At 35.2% G+C, this 23,278-nt stretch overlaps 1 long non-coding RNA gene across 1 annotated transcript in view; it reads left to right on the top strand.

Annotated features, from left to right (window-relative positions):
- Nucleotides 1-22,959, top strand: part of LOC128930391 (uncharacterized) — a 66,690-nt gene extending 43,731 nt beyond the window's left edge. The window contains exons 5-6 of the long non-coding RNA XR_013530567.1: nucleotides 17,701-17,861; nucleotides 18,405-22,959. This is a non-coding gene — a long non-coding RNA (uncharacterized LOC128930391). The remainder of the gene's footprint in view (nucleotides 1-17,700; nucleotides 17,862-18,404) is intronic.
- Nucleotides 22,960-23,278: the final 319 nt, after the last annotated feature.

Genomic DNA, 23,278 nt, shown 5'->3' with positions numbered 1-23,278 from the left:
TAAAAAGTGGTGATCTCTAAGGTCACATGGAGTGGAAATCTCCTAGGAGATCTATAAATGAATTCAGCTTATTTATTTAGAAATTTCAATTTGTAGAATATACATTCAATATTGTATATCAATATACCTTTATTATAAAAGTCAGCATATTTCTAGCGTACTTATATTTGCTTGTTATAGAAGTGAAGTTGGTTTTAATACTAATTCTGTTGACTATAAAATACTGTAGTTGCATATCCAAGCACTAGTGACTGTTTTAGTATTTATTTGAAAAATATTAGCAGTTATCATTTATTGATCCTAATATAGTTACATAAAGATAATATAAACATTAAATAAAACCTAAAGTATATCTTGTGCCTATTAATTGGTATCAAAGTCATTCAAAACCATCTGACATATCAACATTAATGTAAATTATTCTGTGTGGCTTATTGGTCTAGAATGAGTAAAACTAAAAATGTCTCCAGACAAAAGCCACACTACAAGACAGCACATGTGATTTTATCTATGTTTTGAATATGCATCTTTGATATACCACTGTACAGGCAGTTGGGATTTGGTTTGTCCTTTGTTAATTTCATCAGCCATTACAAAGAATGAATAGTTGGCTCAGGAGGACAATTGGCTCAGGAAATTTAAAAGTAAACCTCAAATGATCAAGCGCTAAACAAATGCTGGTAGGATTTGAGGATGCGTTCTATTGTTTCAACACCAGAAACCCTACAGAACTTTGTTGTCATCTGAGAGGTATCACAGAGATGCATAGTCTTCTGTTAGAAAAGATGACATTTGGTCCACAGATAAAAAGACAAAGAATCTGGAAGAAGAGAATCAAAAGAAGGAAATCATTTTTAAAAAATGGGCTAACAGAGAAATTGATTTTACACATTAATATATTAATGTAGCTATTAGTTCATTCATTAATCTATTAATTTTATTACAACCTCACTCAAGCAATTTTATATATTTTTTCTTCCACTTTTAAAATTTTGGTTTGAGCATCAATGAAGATATTTTTCTTTCATTTTGAAGCAATATTGACTGGAATACCTGAGGATAGTTTTAGCACATTAAACACTCTCTTGAAAACAAATAAAAAATTCTAGAATCTAAAGTGATTCAAATGCCATTTAAAAAAAATTTGGCTGGTGCATCATTGCTCTGTAGCATGACCTGATTCAAAATTCAACTAATTAACCAGCAAATGAAGTGGTAATAAATATATTATTTTTGTTCTAACTCTAACTTTGTAATTACTTACGTATAACATGTGTTACTCTGGTCATAGTGGTATCTATAAAAAGTTTCAACTCCATCTAAGTTAATAAGTACATGAGGAAGGAAATGCTTACAAAATTATTATAATTAAGTTTCTTTAAATGGCCACACTTTGAGAACACAAGGAATGAGTAGTTAGTTCCCTAAGGAGATAAGTGAGCTACTGTAAGGCAAAAAGTGTGCTTTCCTGCTTAGATCACTTCAACTTCTTTGGAAGTTGGAGTTAACTCTTTTGGAGTTAAGTCACCTTGAGATTTCCCATACGACCTGAATGAAGCAATTACTAAACCATGCTGACAAATGAGGGAAAAAAATATAAAATTTTTTCAAAAGAAAGTTGGTCTATCTGCCACATGCTTTAGAGAAAAATACAAAGTAGAGTACTCTGCGTTTTTGCAAATGCTTATTATTTTTATGCTTCAAGAAGGCATGAAAAATTTCACTCTGTTTTAAAGACTTCTTAAAAAAAGACATTAAATGCATAACACGTTAGAAGATGCTTAGAAAAGAGGACAGTCAGAAGATGAAATCTGAGATAGTTACGTATATGTATCTTTATTATCCTTCATTGCTTTTTAGTTCTCTTAATATAGGGATTGGAACTTGTTGAGGAATATACTAATTTCCCAGGAGAGGTATAACCATAAGGGTGGGAATACTAGATTTAGTTACAAAAAGATGAAGTTCATGGCTACAAATTTAATAAAGATATTTCATAAAAACCATCAGCATTTACTTGTTGTCAAAATATGAGTTAGTATTTCAACATAGGCAACACTGAACAGCCTTCTTGTACCTTTCTGAACTCCTCAATTTTCTTTTTAATTCTTACTTGTGCCTCTGGACTTTCAGTGCTTCATACTCACCAAACTGTAAAATTAAATAAAAATTTCCTCTATCCAATCCAATTTTTTCATTTTCTTTTTTCTAATTCCAATAGTGTTACTTGTACACATTGGCATTTATTTAGTTACTTTTGGCAATTCCAACTAAAGTGTAATAAATAGTGAAGGCTATAGATTCTTCATCCCTCTTTGTACCTTTCCAATAGTTCTCACTTGTGGACCTGATGATATGTCAGTCTTTGTTGTTTGCTTTCCTTGGCAGCAAGATTGGGTTGAGGCCTAGGCTTGTCAGATAAAATGTTGTATCACTGTGAAAAAAATGATTGCCTAGAAATTGGGCACAAGGATCCAGTTAGGCCAATTAAAATCTTCCTTTGCCCTTTTCTGCTTAAATCGTGGCTAATACAATCTATCTTTCTTTTAGATCACTAGATAGAAGGATAGAATTTGGAGATTTATGGATGCCATCTTTGTTTCTTTTAAAATTATGGTTAAGAACTTAAAATGAGACCTGCTCTCAACAAAATTTTAAGAGTACAATACAGTATTGTTAACCACAGACACAATGTTATACAGCAAATTTGAAGAACTCAATCATCTCACATAACTGAAACTTTATACCCATTGAATAGCAGTTCCCCATTTGTCCCTATCCTCTCCCTGGCAACCACCATTCTATTCTCTATTTCTATGTGTTTTACTATTTTAGATACCATATTGAATTGGAATCATGCAGTATTTGTCTTCCTGTGACTGACTCATTTCACTTAGTATCAATGTTGTTGTGTATTGCCAAATTTCTTCCTTTTTTAAGGTTTAATAATATTCCATTGTGTGTATATACCACATTTCTTTATCCACTTATCCTTTGATGGACATTTAGGTTGTTTCCACATCTTGGCTACTATAAATGGAACGAACATGGGATTGCAAGTATCTCTTTGATATCCTGATTACAATTCTTCTGGATAAATACCCAGTAATGAGATTGATGGGTCATATGGTAATTCAATTCAAACGTATTTTTTGGGAAACTCCATCCTGTTTTCATAGTAACATTTCACATTTCTACCAAGAATGTATAAAGATTCCAATTTATCCATATCTTCATTAACCCTTATTGTCTTGTGGGTTTTTTTTTAATAATGATGTCATTCTGATAGGTGTGAGGTGATATATATCATTGCAGTTTTGATTTGCATTTCACTGATAGTTTGTGACATTAACAACTTTCCACATATCTGTTGGCCTTTTTATATCTTCTTTGGAGAGATATCTATCATGTCCTTCCCTCATTTTTTAACTGAGTTATTTGATTTTTTGCTATAAAATTGAATAATTTTTTTAATTAAAATTTTTTTTATTATATATATTTTTAATATATATTTTATTGCACTTTAGGTTCTGGGGTACATGTGCAAAACATGTTGGATAGTTGCATAGGTACATACATGGCAATGTGGTTTGCTGCCTCCATCCCCCATCACTTAAATCTGATATTTCTCCCCCTGTTACTCCTCCCCAACCTCCGTACCCCCTGCTTTGGATATACCACTTTTCATGTGTATGGCTTGCAAATGTTTTCTCCCTATCCACAGGTTGTCTCTTCACTCTGCTAATTGTTTTCTTTGCTGTGGAGGAATGTTTTAGTTTGACGTAGTTTCATTTTTTCTTTTTTGCTTTTGTTACCTATGCTTTTGGTGTCATATTCAAGAAATCATTGCCAAGACCAATGTTATGAAGTTTTTCCTTATGCTTTAATTTTGGGAGTTCTACAGTTTCCGTTGTTATGTTTAGGTCTTTAGTCCATTTTGAGTTGATTTTGTGTGTGGAGTAAGATAAGGGTCTAATTGCATTCTTTTGCATGTAGATATCTAGTTATTCCAAAACTATTTGTTGAGGAGACTGTATTTTCTCTATTGGGTATTCTTGGCAATCCTGTCAATAATCAATTAATCTTTAAAAATGCATTGGTTTTTCTATTCTATTTTACTTAAATGTATATCTATCTTTATGCCAGCACAATGCTGTTTTAATTATCATAGTTTTGTAACACATTTTGAAATTTGGAGGTATGATGCTTCCATCTTTCTTATACTTTTTCAAGATCATTTTGGCTGCTTCAGGTCTTTTCTCATTCCAGATACATTTAGAATTGATTTCTCCATATCTGTAAAAAAATGACATTGGGATTTTGATGAGAATTTTATTGAATCTGTAGATTCCTTTGTGTAGTATGAACATTTAAACAGTATTAATTCTTCTAATCCATAAACACAAGATGTCTTTCAATTTATTTGTCTTCTTTAATTTCTTTCATCAATGTTTAGTTTCCAGTGTATATCTTTTATGTTCCTAGATAAGTTAATTCATTTTTTCTTTTTGATTCCATTGTAAAGACATTAAAAAAATTTTGTTTTGGGTAGTTCATGTTTACTGTACACAAATGTAACTGACTATTTTATACACTGATTTTGTATTCTGCAATTTTACTGAATTTGCTTATTAGTTCTAACAGGGTTTTTAGCGGGAATTCTTTATGGTTTTCTACATATAAAGTCCTGTCATCTGCAAACAGAGATAATTTTCCTTGTTTCTTCCTGATTTGGATGTCAGTTATTTCTTTTTCTTGCCTAATTGCTCCAACCAGGACTTCCTGTACTATGTTGAATGAAAGTGGCGAGACTGAGCATCCTTATCTTGCTCTTGATCTTACAGGAAAAGCTTTAGGTTTTTTAACACTGAGTATGATGTTAGCTATGGGTTTGTCAGATTTGGGCCTTGATGAAGTTAAGTATGTTCCTTCCGTATCTGATTAGGTTTTTACCATGAGTGATTGTTGAATTTTGTCCAGTTCTTTTTCTGCATCTATTGACTAAAGGATATGATTTTTATCCTTTAGTCTGTTAATGTAGTAAATCACATTATTGATTTGTGTGTATTGATCCGTCCTTGCATCCCAGAGATAGATATCACTTGACCATTGTGTATAATCCTTTCAATGTGCTATTAAACTAAGTTTGCTAGTATTTTGTGAGGGTTTGTGCCTCTAATTCATCAGGCATATTTGCCTGTAGCTTTCTTTTCTTGAAGTGTCTTTGTTTGACTTTAGAATTAAAGTAATGCTGGCCTCTAAAATAAGTCTGTAAATGTTTTCTGTTGATTTTTTTTGAAGAGATTGAGAATAATTGACATTAATTCTTCAAGTGCTTTGTAGATATCTACATTGAAGCCGTCTCTTTCTGGGCTTTACTTTGTTGAGAGGTTGTAATGCTATAGTTATAGATCTTTTCAGATATTCTGTTTTTTTCATGGTTCGGTTTTGATAAGTTGCATATTTATAGGGGTTATCTGTTTCTTCTTGGTTATCTGGTTTGTTGGTGTATAATTATTCATTAAATCTTTCCTGACCCTTTGTATTTATTTGGCATCATTTATAATGCTTCCTCTTTTATTTCTGATCTTATTTATCTGAGCATTCTCTCTTTTTTCTTAGTCTAGTTAATGGTTTGGCAATTTCTGGATCTTTTTTAAAAATATAATCCTTAGTTTCACTATATTTTCTATGTTTTTAAATCTCTATCTCACTTATTGCTGCTCTAATATTTATTATTTAGTTTCTTCTGCTAACTTTGAGCTTAGTTTGCTCTATTTCTAGTTTGTCGAGATGTAAAGTAAGGTTGTTTATTGAGATTTTTATTCTGTAGTATTGTATACATTTATTGCTATAAAATTTTCTCTCAGTACTGCTTTTGTTGTGGACCCTAAGTTTCGTTATGTTGTGTTTATATTTTTGTTCATCTGAAAATAGTTTCTAACAGCACTTTTGATTTTCTTTTAACCATCGGTTACTCAAAAGTATATTTTTAAATTTTCACGTTTGTGACTTTTCCTACTTTTCTTCTGCTATCTATTTCTAGTTTTATTCTATTGTGGTCAGAAAAGATACTTAGTGAGACTTAAATTTTCTTAAATTTATGAAGGCTTGTTTTGTATCCTATCATTTGATGTATCCTGGAAAGTTTTCCATGTGCACGTCAGAAGAGTGTATGTTCTGTTGCTGTTGGGTGGAATGTTCTCTGTATGTCTGTTAGTTTCCTTTGGTTTATAGCAGCAGTCCCTGACAGCTTTCCCATGTGAGGGGAGGATGGCGGGTGGTTTCCAATTCTCATGAGAAGTACACAACCTAGATCCCTCCCACGTGCAGTTCACAATAGGGTTCATTCTCTATGAGAATCTAATGCCACTACTGATCTGTCAGGAGGCAGAGCTCGAGCTGTAATGATCCCTGACCCACAGCTCACCTCCTGCAGTGCAGCCCCAGTTCCTAACAAGACATGGACCAGTACTGGTCTGTAGCCCAGGGGTTGGGGATCCTTGGTCTATGGTATTGCTCAAGTCTGTTATTTCCTTATAGACTTTATTTCTGTACTTTCTAACCCTTATATATACATATATATACATACACAAAGGAAAATAGTAGACAACGAAAAGAGAACTATAAAAGAACTGTAAGACAGACAGAAAATAATAAAAAAATGGAAATAGTAATTCCTTCCCTATCAATCATTACTTTAAATGAAGTAGATTAAAATCTCCAATAAAAAGACATAGAGAAGCTGAATAGAATTTTTTTTTTAAAGGAACAACTGTATGCTGTCTGCAGAAGACTTTCTTCAGCTTAGAGGAACACATAGGCTGAAAGTGAAGGTATGGGAAAAGATGTTTCATGCAAATGGTAACCAAAAGAGAGAAGAGGTAGCTACCCTTTTATCAGATGAAACAGATGTTAAATCAAAAACTGTCACGGGAAACAAATAAGTACATTATGTAATGATTAGTGGAGTATTGAAGTGTCCAACTAATATTTTATTACTGCCTATTTCTTTCTTCAGGTCTTTCAAAGTTTGCTCTAGATATTTAGGCACTCTGATGTTAGGTGCATATGTATTTTTAATTGTTATAGTTTCTAGAGTGGTTGACCCTCTAACCATTACATAATGTACTTGTTTCCTGTGACAGTTTTTGATATAACATCTGTTTCATCTGATAAAAGGGTAGCTACCTCTTCTCTCTTTTGGTTACCATTTGCATGAAACATCTTTTCCCATACCTTCACTTTCAGCCTATGTGTTCCTCCAAGCTGAAGGAAGTCTTCTGCAGACAGCATACAGTTGGTCCTTTAAAAAAAAAATTCTATTCAGCATCTCTATGTCTTTTTGTTGGAGATTTTAATCTACTTCATTTAAAGTAATGATTGATAGGGAAGGAATTACTATTTCCATTTTTTTATTATTTTCTGTCTGTCTTACAGTTCTTTTATAGTTCTCTTTTCGTTGTCTACTATTTTCCTTTGTGTGTGTATATATATATTAGTCATAATAATTTGTTATATGGTTTAAATCACACTAAAACAAAGTTGAAAGATGAGTATTGGAAGTATAAGTTGATATATCCAAACTAACTTTTAAATAAGTTTTGAAGCACAAAGTGTTTATAAGTTGATGTTTGTGTAGGTAAATGTCATTTAAGCACTCCATAAAACAATAGACAACATTTTTCTTTTAGTCACTGACATAAAGTGGCAGGTGCAAGCATATATGGTTGTTGTTACTCTGTCCCCTGTGGTTTTTTCTATACTTCTTGATGACACTACAAAATGGACAATCTTAAAGATAATCAGGGTCTTCAGCGATAGTCTTTATCCGATGCAGGATAGTAATGTTCACTAGGCTTAATCATGTTGAGATAATCCTCCATTGGCCCTTTGTATATCTATTTGTATGAAGCAATTTTGGACAAAATACATCTACCTGAAACATTTTTTTTAATACAAAAATGTGTCTATTAGATACAAGTGGATGCAAACCTACCCTTCTTTCTTGGTTGATTCATTTTTATCCTTTAGATTCCACTTTGAATTTTACTTTAAATACAGGTTAGAAAAGCATCCTTTATGTGTTTCCTAATATGACATTTAGTATAATAAAATTTAATTCAATATTTTTATTATTTATATCCATTATTAAGACTGAAAGTTCTTTGAAAGCCCAGAGCATCTCTACTTGATTCATGCAATATTCCTGGGTGCCTACTACATAATATGATAGGTGCTGGGGATACCAGAATGAATAAAATTCTATTTCCCTGTACTATTAGGAAAATCTATAGGTAGATGTAATAATGGGATGAGACCTAATTATGGATTTGGGTCCAGGAAATGTAACACGTTCCTGTCATTTAAGGTGACATTTAAAGATAAAAAAAATTAGCCACATGAACAGTGTGGTGAAGGGTATCCCAGGCAAAACATACACACATTAGTAAGCTCAATTGGGAGAGAACTTGGTGAACACCAGAAATAGAAAGATGAAAGTTTGACTAGACCATGGTGATCGAGGAAGGCGCTGGATGTCAAGTGAGCCTGGAGCTGTGGTAGAAGTGAAATTACCAAGTCCTGTAAAGAAACTGTCATGAGTTACTTTTAAAATCTCTGAATTTTTAAAATACATTTTTAGTATGAAATCTTGAGTTAATTTATTTTTAAGCTTTACAGATGTCAACACCTCCTATAAATGCAGAAGTTTCTTCCACCTTGATGCCAGCATTCCAAAACAATTTAATTACTGATGATATATGCATGTTATAGAGTTTAGTAATATATAGATTTTTTTTAATAAAAAAGTAAGAATAATAAGTTAATACATCTAAATATATACTATTTTAAATTTAGTTCATGTTGAAAATGATCACTTCAAAAAGAACGGTCTGCTATTCTTTTCATAAAATAGAAGTACTTGACAATAATTTTCAGCCTCATAGACCTGATTAATCTTAATGGAGTGATGAGTCTCACATAAGAGACAAAGGTCTTAACTGTTACGCTGATATTGCTCAGGTGAATAAAACAATTCTTTTCTCACTTGTCTCTCGTCATAGGAATGTCAATTTTCCAAACAAAAACTATTGTACATCCCAGTAGGAAGAGCTGAAGGTCAACATGTCACTGAGGTTTGCAGCAAAAGCCATGGGCTTTTTGGTTAGCGGAGTAGTTACTGACTGAAATAAAGAAGGAAGAATTTTTTCCTTTTAGTTTTTGGTAGCAGCAAATTCACTATTGTTCTCTTTACTAGAGATAGTGCAATCATGTCTATTTGTCTCACACAATTGTTTATCCCATCTGTCAGACTCTACGATTTTCCTTTTTGAAGCAAGCAAGTCCAGTCCTCCCAATAGGGTTTCACAGTGAGTTACTCAGGTTCTACTGAATAATGTCTATGAGGTAAGAATACTGGTTCTGTTTTGTTTCTTTCTCCTCCACTGCTCAAAATACTGGTACAAATGTGAAGCTAAGATCCCTCAAGCTTCCTCAAGTCATACCTTCTAGAATACCAAATGCCTATTTTTGAACATACTTGCTTCCAAATGGGCAGTGTAACATCAGTTTCTGTAGCTCCAATTAATATCTTTTCTCAGGAAGGGAGAATAACATCTCCACAGAAATTTAAAGGTGACTCTCCAACCATAGACAAAATAAATAAATAAAATAAAATAAATAAAAAATAAAAACTCTACCAGGAAGGCAAAGCAATCTCCCAGAGAGGTCAAATACCTTTGCTACTCAGAGAAAGCATATCATGGATGCTCAGAGGTGATTAAAAGCTATTTAAAATGGGATTCTTTTCCAAGATTCTGGAAATTTCCTTTCAAGAGATGTTTTAATGAGTTATTCATCTGTTTGGATTCCACTGGGCATTTCATACTGGGCTTTACACATCTTCTTGATGAAGGTCTGTTCCTGACCACCTCAATCAAATCCCAGGGTGACCTTAATAAGGATTCTCCTTAAGCAGAAGATCCAACTTTCTCCCAAAGAATCACCATTTAATTTCAGTCTGTCCCCATAAGGAGTGGAACACATTTGCACAAATACCATGTTAGGAGAGTGAGCACTTTTTTTGGTTTCACATAATCAAATCTCTCTTTTTAATTATCTTCTTTCACATCAGTACCCCAGGCTGAAGCCACTCATGTCCCTTTTACTTCTAAAATGACAAGGCTGCCTAGTCTACCCATTCACTGGAGAAAAAAGTGTTCTGTTAGGTAGGAAAGAGATTGAAGGTTTACTTTTATTTCAATGGGATACTATATCTTAGGCAGTCTTCATTTTCTTCTTTTTTTCTGGTTGAAGCATTGCAGGGTAAATGTATGACTATGAATAAATACTTGAAGCTGTTCCATTTGTAGAAGTGTATTTTTCAATGAGAAAGTAAAAGCCAAATTCTTTAATTTCGTTCGACAATCACATCCTCACCTAAAAGTGTGTGTGTATTTTTCTACTTTTTTTTTTTCGCTGCCTGAAGATGAGAAGCAAGAGATGAGATACATAGATGAGAGGATCATCAATGAGCAAGGTCAACAAGATCAGAAAAAAATGTACAGAATATGATGAGCATAATCCTATCAGAAGTGTGAAAGGAAGTGGTAATAATGAGGGTATTCATTTTCTCACTAGCTCCTAGACTTTTCTACCTCAATTTGAGCTAGAACTTTTGGCTCACTATATGCAAATCCTTACTCATATTATATTTTCGTATTATATATTTTCTCTTTCTCCTCTCTTCAGTCTTGCAATCTGACTTGCCCTTTACTTTGTATTTCTTCCCTGTTTTCCCAGACTAATAGCATCAGCATCTGCTTACCATCTCAGTGAGAAATCACAAAATCGTCTGCAATTCTTCCATGTTCCACATCTTGGAGTGTCATTCATAACCATGACATTCACTACTCTAGCGAGTCAGATATATCCATCTCTTCCACTCCATTGGCTCTGCCCAATTTTCTATTTAGATGCTCATAAACTCTTCACTGTGCTATAACATAGTTTCTGGCCGCCAGCATCTCCTCAATCTGCCACTGCCGTGAGAGTTATTTTCCAAGACTGTAGCTATACCCAATCAAGCCACTGAGTTAACAAACTAACTGTTCCCTGAATTTTATAGCATAAAAACTTTAATTTACTTTCTGATATGTATAAAAGACTATTCAAATCCCTGTGAGGCTGACAATTTATAGTTCTCATTTCTCCAAGTCATACTCCTTTGAATCTTGCAATGTAGTGCCCATTTTTATGTGTCACTATTTGTGAGCTGCTTTTACTGTTTAATTTCTCTTGGTTAATATCATATGTATTCCTGTCTCCAAAATGGCATCTGTCCCATATTTGCTACCATTTCTCTTGAATTTAAAGAAACATATAAAGCACTTTCTATGCTGATGCTTTTCCACAAATAGGAAAACATTCTTCTGTCCATGAGGTGTTCACACCCTGATACCAATCTTTTCTAGCAACTTTTTTAAATAGGTGAACTATCAGATTTTTAAAAACACCATACTTTTTTAAAATCTTACATTTATCAATATGAAAACTCTAAATGATTTTCCCTTTAAAAAATTCTTTATATTTCAAGTTCTCCCTTGTAGTCTACTTAAATTTTATACATGTATTTAAATGTAAGTCTCTGTGAGGATCTTCATGGTTCTTTTTAGACTTGTGAACCTTTTATGAATTTTTGAAAATTTTATTATAAAGCAACATCATATCTCTGAAAAGACCATGACTGTTTCTGGACATCAAATACATATTCTAAGGAGTCAGGCAACAGCTTTCTAATAGGCTTTCTAAGTTGTTTCTATTATGATCATTGTTCAACATTCTTGACTTAGTTTTAACCTATTTTCTCTTAAAATGATTATCCTTAGTTCTTACAAATATTCTATTTGTCATTTGGACTATATTTTCTGTATTCCACCGTGGTGCTTTGAAGAATCTAATGATCTTCCTTCTTAACTAACACTGCAGGGTATATCACTTGATCGACATGTAATTGCAATGCTTATATCCTGAATCCCTCATTCCAGGCTTCTGGCTTTAGCACATTTTTGCTCATTGTTGTGGTAGAATAGAATATTTCTCATATTCTGTTTGTGTTTCTAAGGCACTCAACATATTGTCTACCATGAGAAAATAGCATATCTTCTTTTAATCCACTCCTATCTACTCCTGTCCCTTTTCATTTGAAATGTTTCAGTGTCTACAGTGGCATCTTTTTATTTTACACAAATAGCAATTCATTATTCTGTGTTATAGTTTTGCAATTATACAGATTGTTATGGGCTAAACTGTCACCTCAAAATTCATATGTTGAAGCCATAATCCCCCAGTACCTAAAAGTGTGCCAGTATTTAGAGGCAGGGCCTTTAAAAAGATAATTGTGTTAAAATGAGGTTATTAGGGAGGACCCTTAACAAATCTGACTGGTGTTCTCCCATGAATAGGAGATTTGGACACACACAGAGACATCAGAAGTGTGTGTGCACAGAGGAATGACCATGAGAAGTGGTAGCAAGGGCACAGCCATACACAAACCAAGGAGAGGGACTCAGCAGAAACCAACCTTGATCTCTGACTTCCAGCCTCTAAAACTACACATTCCTGTTGGTTACGCCACCCAGTCTGTGATATTTTGTCATGGCAGCCTGAGCAAACTAATACATAGATTAAGAAATTGCCTGTAAAAACACATGACACAATAATTAAATGTATATACAACAAACTAATTACATGTAAACATTTTATGATATATCAGAAGGAAAGAGAGGAAATGCTAAACCTGGCTATGTTTTCTGTGAGCCACTGGGCTGTTGCTGTTGGTGCTTCTATTGAAACTATGTTATTCAAATAAATTCTGAATTAATTATCTTTAAAACCTTAGTCAACGGCAGGGATACATGGAAAATACAAACTTGACTTCCCAGGAAAGATTGCAAGCATCCTTCTGTTAGTTAAGTTTATTGAAAAAAAAAAATGGTTTAAAGAAAAAGGTTATTGGAAAGGAAAATTAGTATCTCCTCTGCAGATTGTTTTTATTCATGTGAAGGAACACGGTAGTCAGGGCGAACAGACCTGATCTTGAATGTCAACTATGCCATATTCTCTTTGGAAGATGCTGGAAAACAGCTTGGCCTTGCTGCCTGGATCATAATAAACAGAAGTATCTTTTCTTTGTACATAAAAAAAAACCTGCTTAATACTTCACAGGCTTTTGTTAAGATTACATGTATATACTATAACCTATAGAGTATTTAGCACATGCAAGCAATCAGTATGCTTGCTGACAGACAGTTCATCGTCTTCAGGAAACTGAATATGTGCATTGAGAGAAGTCCCTGGTGGGCGTCCTTAGAAAGATTTCGAGGCAGCTTAAAGGTAGGGGGAAGTTGTCTCCAAATACATAGTTAGATGACTTAATTTTAAAAAGTAAAAATTTACAATACAAGTTCAAAACTCTGTACATCAGACAATGCATAATTAGCCGTGGATTTGCTAAACTTAAGATCCATTGTGCCACTTGTTCTTTTTGACACATTTATCTACTCAGTTGTCTTTCATTAGACAATAGAAACTCCCTCTTTGTCCTATTACCTTGCACTTTTCTCAAATTTCAATAAGGAAGACTACTTTAATCTTAGGAAATTGATAGCTCTACAACTGAGAAAGCCAACATTTAATTGGGCTGTGTGTATCAGGGGATATGTTTATCTTACAGAAATAAGAAAAGTTATCAAGCTTAGTTACAGAAATAAAGTTAATTAATAAATTTAAGAGATACTTTGCTAATTATTGATTTTAAAAAGAGAAAGAAATAGACCAAGTGAAGAGAAAAAAGAAAGAGAAAGAGGGAAGGGGGATTGGACACAAGCAGAATTATGGAAATTTTATCATTCTTGGACCACTGAAGTAACATGAATAAAGAACACAAGGAAAATTGAATTAGTAAAGCCCAGGTGCCACCTAAGGCTGGAGTTGTGCCAGTGCCATTCCTGGTACCACCACCAACACCCTCTACATAAAACGATAACAGTTAGATGAGAAAAACAAATGCAAATAGAATAAACAGCAGTTAAAGAAGATGATATAAGTGGTCTAATGGTCACCCTTTTGTAAGAAGGTCCTGAGGAGGGGTCTAGAAGGGGTCTCTGCCATAAATAAAAGTGAGTTTATGAAAGAAAACAAAACCTTCTTTAGATATAGAAAGATTGCCATGTGCTTGAGAGCGCTTCTAGTTAAAAGCTCAAGCCTCATGCTCCTCCCAGTTAGTTGCAGTGAAGTCAGTGTAATCAATCAGTCATGTCCTATGTACTCGTGGTCTCTTTCATCTTTCAGGATTACAGGCTGGGAGGAATGTTCGAGTACAAAATGGCAGAATCTCATCCTGCTAAGCATCTGCATAAGGAGATTTGGACCATTCACAGCAATCACAGCTCTCTTTGGTCCAGCCTGATTTCTGCCTTTGCTCTTGCCCAGGAAATCAGTTTTCATCCACAACCAGAGAAAGGCAATAGAGAAGGAAGATCCCCATAATAATTTGCATTGCGTATGTTTAGAGAATGACTTTATTAAAACATAATTGTAGAAAGCGTTATAGTGTTGTAAAAGGGAGAATGAATATGTATATGCATTTTCAGATCAACTTTATTGCCTTATGATTATGAAATCGCATGATGACTGCCCTGCTTACAGAAGTAGTAATTGATGCTATTTAGATATAGATATGCCAATTTAGGAACTAAGTTTCCTGTGTTGACTGAGAAATTAACATGGAATTCTGGTTTTTCTAGAGTGTGTTTAATATACAATTAAAGCATAATACCTCTGGCTAGTGTGAAATAGAGTGAACTGTTAGGGAACACAAGTCAGGGACTGTCATGTGACGCCCTCAGAAACAGATGGAAGATCCTCTGCAAGCCTGGTAACCTATAAAACCTTAGATACTTGGCTCTTTTGGAGACATCTTATTAAGTTGTTTGGTTACGTTTCAGAAAATTCCAATTCCAATGCCCTTTGTCCAGCACTGACCACTAATTTATAGTAAGAAAACTCATCTTGGTAAGGCGCAGTGGCTCACGCCTGTAATCCTAGCACTTTGGGAGGCCAGGGTGAGCAGATCACGAGGTTAAGAGATTGAGATTATCCTGGCCAACAGAGTGAAACCCTGTCTCCACTAAAAATACAAAAATTAGCTGGGCTCAGTGACATGTCCTTGTAGTTCTAGCTACCCAGGAGGCTGAGGCAGGAGAATAGCTTGAACCTGGGAGGTGGAGGTTGCAGTGAGCCAGGATCGTGCCACTGCACTCCAGCCTGGTGACAAAGAAAGACTTCGTCTCAAAAGAAAAAGAAAACTCATATTATTTTATTGAAAGCCTGAATAAACAGATGGGCACAAGGAAGTAGACTGTAAATAATTTAGCAAAAGTTAGGTGGCAGATTTCCCTTGGTGGTACATAGAAACTTTTCCAGTTACACATTATATTGTGCCCACACATGGCTGCTGCTCTTACTGTGTCTTCAAGTATGCAAAATAATTATGAAAAACAGCAGCCTCACAAAAGCCGCACTTACAAAGACACGCCTTAGAACTACCTTTCATTTATACTTTTGCCTTGCTGCTGTTTGGAGTTCCCTGGCTAAGAGAGCTTCGAAAATCTGTTTGGGATTCCTACCATTTCTTCAAATTCCTTAGAAGAAAAATTGTATTCTGGGCTATATGATTAATGTCATAAATATTTCTCGAAGTGGCTACTATTCAGAAAGCTTAAACCTAGTGTAGGTATATGAAAGTTAAGAATTGCGAAATGGAGATATTTAAATGAACTCACCTAAGTCCTGGTAAACACTTTGAGTTTTAGTTTTTGTATTTTTTACTTTGTAGGATGGCTGTAAAGTAAGATGAGACTAAAAATACATCTCCAAAATAGGATAGATTTCCAAGAAAAAAAAAGTTGCTCAGCTGATGTTCAATCCTGTAAGATTTTCATGTTTATCTAAGCTTTTGCATATGCCTCTGTTTTGGTAACTATGCTTCACATGCAGAGACGGAAAACATTTCAGGACTTAATGGTTTGTATCGTTTCTATCTTTTTCTTTCTTTTCTTTTTTTTTTTTTTGCTTGAAAAAAGTGCTAGCCAAGATCAGTCATGTTTCTCTAAAGCTAAAGACAGAAGGAAGTGTGTAAACAATTGGCAGAACAAACAGGAGAGTTGCTTATTTTAGTCCATCATTGACGTCGACCCAAATCATTACAGCCTCTTGCCACCTGTGTCTGTCATTGTCTCCTCCCCCCACCTCCTCCTTCTTTGGTTCCATTGTTGGAGGGGCTACTCAAGGGTTTCAGGAAATTGATCACACTGGACTGTTTTTAACATGTCTGTGCCCTGCGAGCCCTTTCAAACTATTAGTCTCTTTGCAAGTGTTCAATGATGTAGTACATTTTGCCAAGATAGTAAACTCTCCATTTTCTTTGCTTCCTGTTTCTGATCTACATTAACCCAGTCTTTAAAGGTTTTATTTCCAATGGCTGATGAGGATATAGTCAGAAGATGGCACTGTTGACTTATTAAAAAGTCAGCAACTGCTTTAAAGAAAAAAACCGTCTTCCATGTTAGAAAAACACAGTATTATTAGAAACTGGAAGTGAGACTACATATATAATGAAACCCAATTTTGAATATTACAAGAGAAAATATAAATTAAAAATTAGAGAAAGTAAACTAAGCAGTGAAAAAGTCTCACTGACTCCAATTTTCAGGAGCAGCCTGTTTCATATGGAATTCAGTTCTAGTTACATGTAACACAGGGATAAGACAAGGTACTTGGAGTTTGGTTCAACTCTACTCTCACGAACCGTAAGGCATTAGACACGTTACTTAACCTCTCTCTGAGTCTACATGTTCTTATTGTAAAATAGAAATTTTGTTATTATAGTAGGTATTATACCATAGCCTACCTTTCCTTTGAGAAATTTATTTATTTATTTGTTTATTTGTTTTGTTGCCCAGGCTGGAGTGCAATGGCACCATCTTGGCTCACTGCAACCTTTGCCTCCTGGATGCAAGTGATTTTCCTGCCTCAGCCTCCGAGTAGCTGGGATTACAGGCATGTGCCACCAAGCCTGGCTAGTTTTGTATTTTTAGTAGAGATGGAGTTTCTCCATATTGGTTAGGCTGGTCTTGAACTCCTGACCTTAAGTGATCCACCAGCCTTGGCCTCCCAAAGTGCTGGGATTACAGGTGTGAGCCACCGAGCCTGGCCCTCTTTTGAGAAATTTAAATGGGAAAGTAACATATGGTAGAATATTTTGCCCCTGTTGGTTTCCTAAAATTTAAGGCAAAGACACATTATTTGTGCTCAGTCTACTCTAATTAAACATGAATGTTTTACATTAAGATACATAGAAATGAAAGGCTTACTCATCTTGTAAGATTTTACTTTGTCATAATATTAATTTTAAGCAACAGAAGTTATTTAGACATCATTAAATATATATATGTTCATTCTCATAACCCCTATGTATGTGGTGGAGCTATTTAGCAAGGTCTATTTTCTCTTTAGGGACACACAGCCAGCCTTCATTTCTTGATCTTCTTTGTATTTGGGTTTGGACATATGACTAAATTGCAGAGAATGGAATATGCATGAAATCAATGCATGTCATTTCTGCATCAATTCTTGTAGGAAGAAGGTATGCTTCCTGTCCCAAAAGATCTGTGTTTCTTCGTACTCGCTAGATACAAGTGACAGATAGACTCTAAAAGGTACAGAGCCATCAAATGGAAAGAATCTGGGTTAATGAATCTCCACATAAAGGAATTCATTTATTGCCTAGTAACTACTAGGTAAGTGGAAAATCAGTTTCTCTTTTTTCTATTAGTTTTTATCACCCCAAATTTTATGTCTGTAAAAAACAGTGAGCTAGCAATCACAGCATACCACATGATTTACTACCACTCTTTAGAATAGTCTGGGCTAAAATAGGAACACCAAGTAACAAGTGACTTTTGATAGAAGGGCCAGGATGCTCTGCTCATTCAGCTCATCAGCAATTCTATATAGTATATGCTCAGTTTTCATTCATCTATTTTTAATTAAAAATACCACATAGTAGCGTATTGAGCTTTAATAGTTGAGTACAATCTCACAGATACCTGGGCTTCACCTCATTATGTTTCTGCTCGATTTCCTCCATTAATCTGTATAATGGAGGAAAGATATTTAAAATTAAAATTGATGACATCCACTTAAACTTTCCAAAGAGTGGGGAATGAGGGGCATAATATTTACTTCCTATTTATTGCTTCTTTTTCTTCTCTCAGAGTCTAAAGTATAGCAAGAAAGGAGAATTACTAATGCCTATTACAGTATTTTTTTTTTTACCATAGAAGAAGAGGGCCCAGAGAGGTGGCATGTTGAGTGGAACACAATATTCAGTCTTTAAAGGTACAGACACTTTTAATAAAGCTTAACAGATGTATGCAAATGTTTTTGGTGTAGTTTACAGTGAGGGTCCCATGCGGATTCTTTTCCATTTTCTGCTCCTCTCTTCCTGCTCTGTGCCTCAGGAGAATGTTTCATGTAGGTGCTGTCTTTCTGGCTTCCCCAGTTAGACTTGGTTAATAGAAGGTACTTGCAGAAAGTGGATGATCGAAGGGGAGAGACGGTAGGGTATTTCTTCTCTTGCTCACTCCCTCTTCTGCACAGGATTTTGGAAAGCCCTGATATGTTCTCTAGCACCTAGATCTGATGCCATGAGTTCCTTCCTTGCCCTTTCAGTCTGAGGGAGGAAATGGCTTCCTTGCTTTGCCAGTCTCTGAGTGTTGCTGCCTCCATTTTTGCTACCTCTAAATAGTCAAAATAGTTGACCAGCAAATGGGCACCATAGCATAGCCAAGTTGCCTTATAAATGTAACTATAATATATACCCTGAGAATCTTGGGTTTAGAAATGAAGAGCCATTTCCACAAATGAAGCAAAGAAGAGCACACCAGCAAAAATATTTCCGTAACCTACAGATAATTTTCTCTAATAATACCATCTACATAAGATGGGGGTAAAGGAATAATAAGGTCAGGAAATAAGCAGACCTTCTGTTAGAGATAGATCTTTTAAATAGAAATTCTTTAGTTGAGGTAACACAACATCTTTTCTCTTAGGTATTATGGTATCTAAAAATGAGTGCTATTCCATTAGGAATAACTGAAGAAAATAGAGATCTATATTGAAGGCAAACACTGATGGGTTTAAAGTATTCTGAGAGTGAGACCCTCTGCCTTCTGGCAGTTAGCGGAGGTTGTATCTGTTAGAGGCAACTGAGTTTGTCATCAGTTAAAAGAAACAAGGAAACAAGAATGTGATGTATAAGGCAAGGCAAATGTTCCAGTATCACTTTTCAAAAGTGTACAACCTAACAATACAAAAGACTGTGGTTTTGAGTTTTGCAGAGAAAATGGGCAATTTAAACAACTTCAAGAGAGCACATTCTACAGTTTGTGGGTTTATGAAACGAAACTCGGTTACTAACTTTATGCTGGTGGGGGCTTGAAATTTTTGGTGTTAGGTTTTCTAAAAGACCTTGACCTTTATGAGAGATCTAATAATATTTTAAGCCTTTAAAATGTTAGTATGTTTGAGAAAAAGAACTATGCAGTTTGTATAGTTATAAACAGGAGATTGAAATGTTGTTAATAGATGAAAACTCAAATTCAATTTTAGATAGATTGTAAGAACAGTAGAAGCTCTTCATAGCAGCAATAGGAAGCTATGTGAGATGGCAAACATTGTAGTATTACGTAGAGTTGAGTAGATAAGACGGCCAGGGAAATCAGTACAGGCATCATGGACAAACTTGATGGGATTAGGCTAGATGATGTAAAGGTCTTATCTTTTAGGATGTTATGATTTTAAAATTTATATTTCACTAACTGAAAAATATTTTGTCTTAAAATTTGCTTGTACCTCCAGTGCCTGCTTGGACCCAATCACATATATACCACTTCCATTTGATGAGAGTGGTGCGGTGCTATGCACACTCAACGTTATGGCTTGGTAAGGCAGATAGCAGTTCATGATGGGCTCGCGTCACATGGTAAATGGGGAGCCTACAGTTAAGGATTCAGTTTCTACTAAGACCCAGTACCGTGCGAAAAGCTGTTTCTCAAAGGGAAGTACTTATCTGCAGAGGATGGTAGGGTATTGCTCCAGAATCCAAGAGCTTGTACTGCAATGTGCATACAGCGGCCTGGCAAAAGTTCCAAATAGGATATCTGACTGTCACTGACACTTAGCTTTGATGGGTCACACAGCCCAAGCTACAGAGTAGGGCAGTCTAGACCTGTTGCAGAGACTTCTCTTGATTGGAGCCCCACTCAAAATTAGCTTGGGTCACTTGGTATATGGGCCAGAATAGCACACCCAAATGAGGAATACGTTACTTCTAAAATTCAAAGAGGTTCACAGGGCATTCTACCTCTTTTTTAGTTGCAGAAAGAGCCATATGCAACAATTTATCCTTCATCTTACAAGAGATATTTTGGGATGTCTACTTCCTCATACCTCTACAAACTTAATTGATGTAGAAGGACTTCAAATTTTTGTTGAATTCATTTTCCACTCTCTGGCACATAAATGTCTTGCCAATGTCTAAAGTAGTTGCTACTTTTCGCTCACTAGATTCAATCAGCATAATGTTATCAGTGTAAAGACCAGTTTGACCACTTCTAATAAAGAAAGGTGATCTGGGTTCCTATGAAGTGAATTATGCAGAGGTCTGGAGAATGGGTACATCTTAAGGTAGGATATTGAAGTTGTATTACTGGCCTTACCTACTAACACCGAACTGCCCCTGGTAGTCTCTATTGACAGGGATGAAGAAAAGTGCATTTTCTAGATCAGTCATTGTATACCCAGATACTAGGGGATGTATTAATTTACCAAAGCAAAGAAGCAACATCGGATACAGCAGCTGCAACTGGAGTCATCGCTTCGTTAAACTTACCATAATTCACTCTCAGTCTCTAATATCTGTCTTCTGTACGGACTAGCTGGGTGGGTTGCGTGGGGATGTGTGGGAATCACTAACCCTCCATCTTTAAATCTTTGATGGGTGGCATTAATCTTGGCAATCCCTCCAGGACCACTGTATTGGTTTTGCTTCACTGTTTTTCTCTATAGAGGCAGATCTACTGGCTTCCACTTGACTTTTCTCAACATAACAGTCCTCATTTCACAGAGGAGTGAACCAATGTGGAGATTCCTCCAGCAGACAGCCTTTAGATTTGAACTATAGCATTGCCTGTACCCTGTGTCTACTGTCCACCAGCCCAGCCAACTCCCTAATTATGTAAGCCCATTTCTTAAATCGAATCTCTGTATATGCATGTATGTATCTTATGTCCTGTGTTTCTCCAGACAAATACAAAATACAGATTTTGTATTAAAGTTCTTCATAAATGGAATGCTAAATATTGACTGTTATAAGTCCTTCCCCCAATGCATATGTTCAAGTCCCAGCTCCGAGTACCTCAGAATGTGAGTTTATTTGAGGACAAAGTCTTCAAAGTGGTGGTTAAATTAAAAGGAAGCTCTTAGGGCAGGACACTAATGTCATATTACTGATGTCTTAACAACAAGAAAACGAGACACCAGGGGTTCACACACACAGAGGAAAGCCATGTGAGGACACAAAATGAAGATGATATGGTACAAGCCAAGAAGAGGGTTCACAGGAAAAAAACAACTATTGACAGCTTGACCTTGGATTTCTTGGTTTTCTCCCCAAACAGAGAGAAAACATATTTTTATTTTTGAAGTCACCCAGGCTGTAGTACTTTGTTATGGCAGTCCTAACAAACGAACACACAAGGCATTGTTGGATTTGTTTTTCTGGTAACACTACCGATGCTGATCTTGTCATTTCACTTCTAGGAAGTGCAGAAAAATTTCCCCAGCTTGGACAACAACTACACCGTTAGTTTTTCCCTAGGGTTCAAAATTCCATGATTTAAACTCAGAAGCATTTTACATTCTGCTCAGTTTAAACCAAGTATTTCTCTAAGTTTTCACAAGAACAGTAAGGTGAAAACCATAGCCTCATTTCCTAAATAGCTATACTATCAGCCAGGAAGCTCTGCAGGACATCACCTGATGCTTGTGCATAGAATATTCCTCACCTCCTTGGTGAAACAGTGAGCCACACGTCTTCTGACAAGTTTATTTTTAAGGTGACTTTTGTTATTTTGAAGTAGCATTGTGCAAATGTAAAGTGCAATAGCAGAGGATGCACTGCTGAAATATTCTGAAATTTCAAAATACTTCTTTTTTTCATCCAAAGCTCTGAACCATTTAAAGCAAGGAATAGTGCTGAAACGTATTTGTTAGTTCGTTGTGTGTTGTGAGGGAGTGGCTAAGAGAAAAAAAAAAATAAAGTGTAAATTTTACATGGATCCCCAAGTTGCATGATTGTTGTCAACATTTAAATACTGATAATTATATTAGATTTTCATTCACTCGGTACTTCAAAAGCCAGTAGCAGTATTATTAATAATAATAACAGCAGCTTTGAGTTGCTTACTGTCTGAAATACATTCTTCTACCCACATTCTATTTGCTAGTTCATGCCATTTTCACAACTGATGAGAAAGGTACTATTATTTTTTCCTACTTTACAAGTGAGAAAATTTAAGCACAGTGATTGTACCTCATAGGCCTAAGTTCAAAATCAAGAATAGAGGATATGTCAAACCTTCCATTGATCCAGGACAGTCTATTACGATTTCTTCAGTGCACTAATAATATGATGTATTGCCTTATCATGGAAACAGTAAGAATTTCTGAAAATAATAGAAGCATCTTCATATTTCATTGCCTCCTGAATTAACTTTTCTCTGTGAGAAATTGTGAACTTTCTAAGTATATAGATCTAGATTTATCTCTTTCTATATTTGTATATGCAGACATTTGTATATGTATATTCATGTCATTTGAATAAAAAACTCAGTTTTTAAAGGTTTTTATATTTGTTTAACTAGTAAACTTAAATTTGAATTTTAAAAAAATTTTTCAAGGCTGGGCATGGTGGCTCATGCCTGTAACCCCACCACTTTGGGAGGCTAAGGCAGGTGAAATACGAGGTCAGGAGTTCAAGACCAGCCTTGCCAAGATGTTGAAAACCTGTCTCTACTAAAAATACAAAAACTAGCCAGGCGTGGTGGAAGGAGCCTGTAATCCCAGCTACTAGGGAGGCTGAGGCAGGAGAATT

This window comes from Callithrix jacchus, chromosome 21, assembly GCF_049354715.1.
Source record: "Callithrix jacchus isolate 240 chromosome 21, calJac240_pri, whole genome shotgun sequence".
Lineage (NCBI taxonomy): Eukaryota > Metazoa > Chordata > Mammalia > Primates > Cebidae > Callithrix > Callithrix jacchus.
Note: the sequence above shows the minus strand (reverse complement) of the source record. Positions and strands in the feature narration are given on the sequence as shown.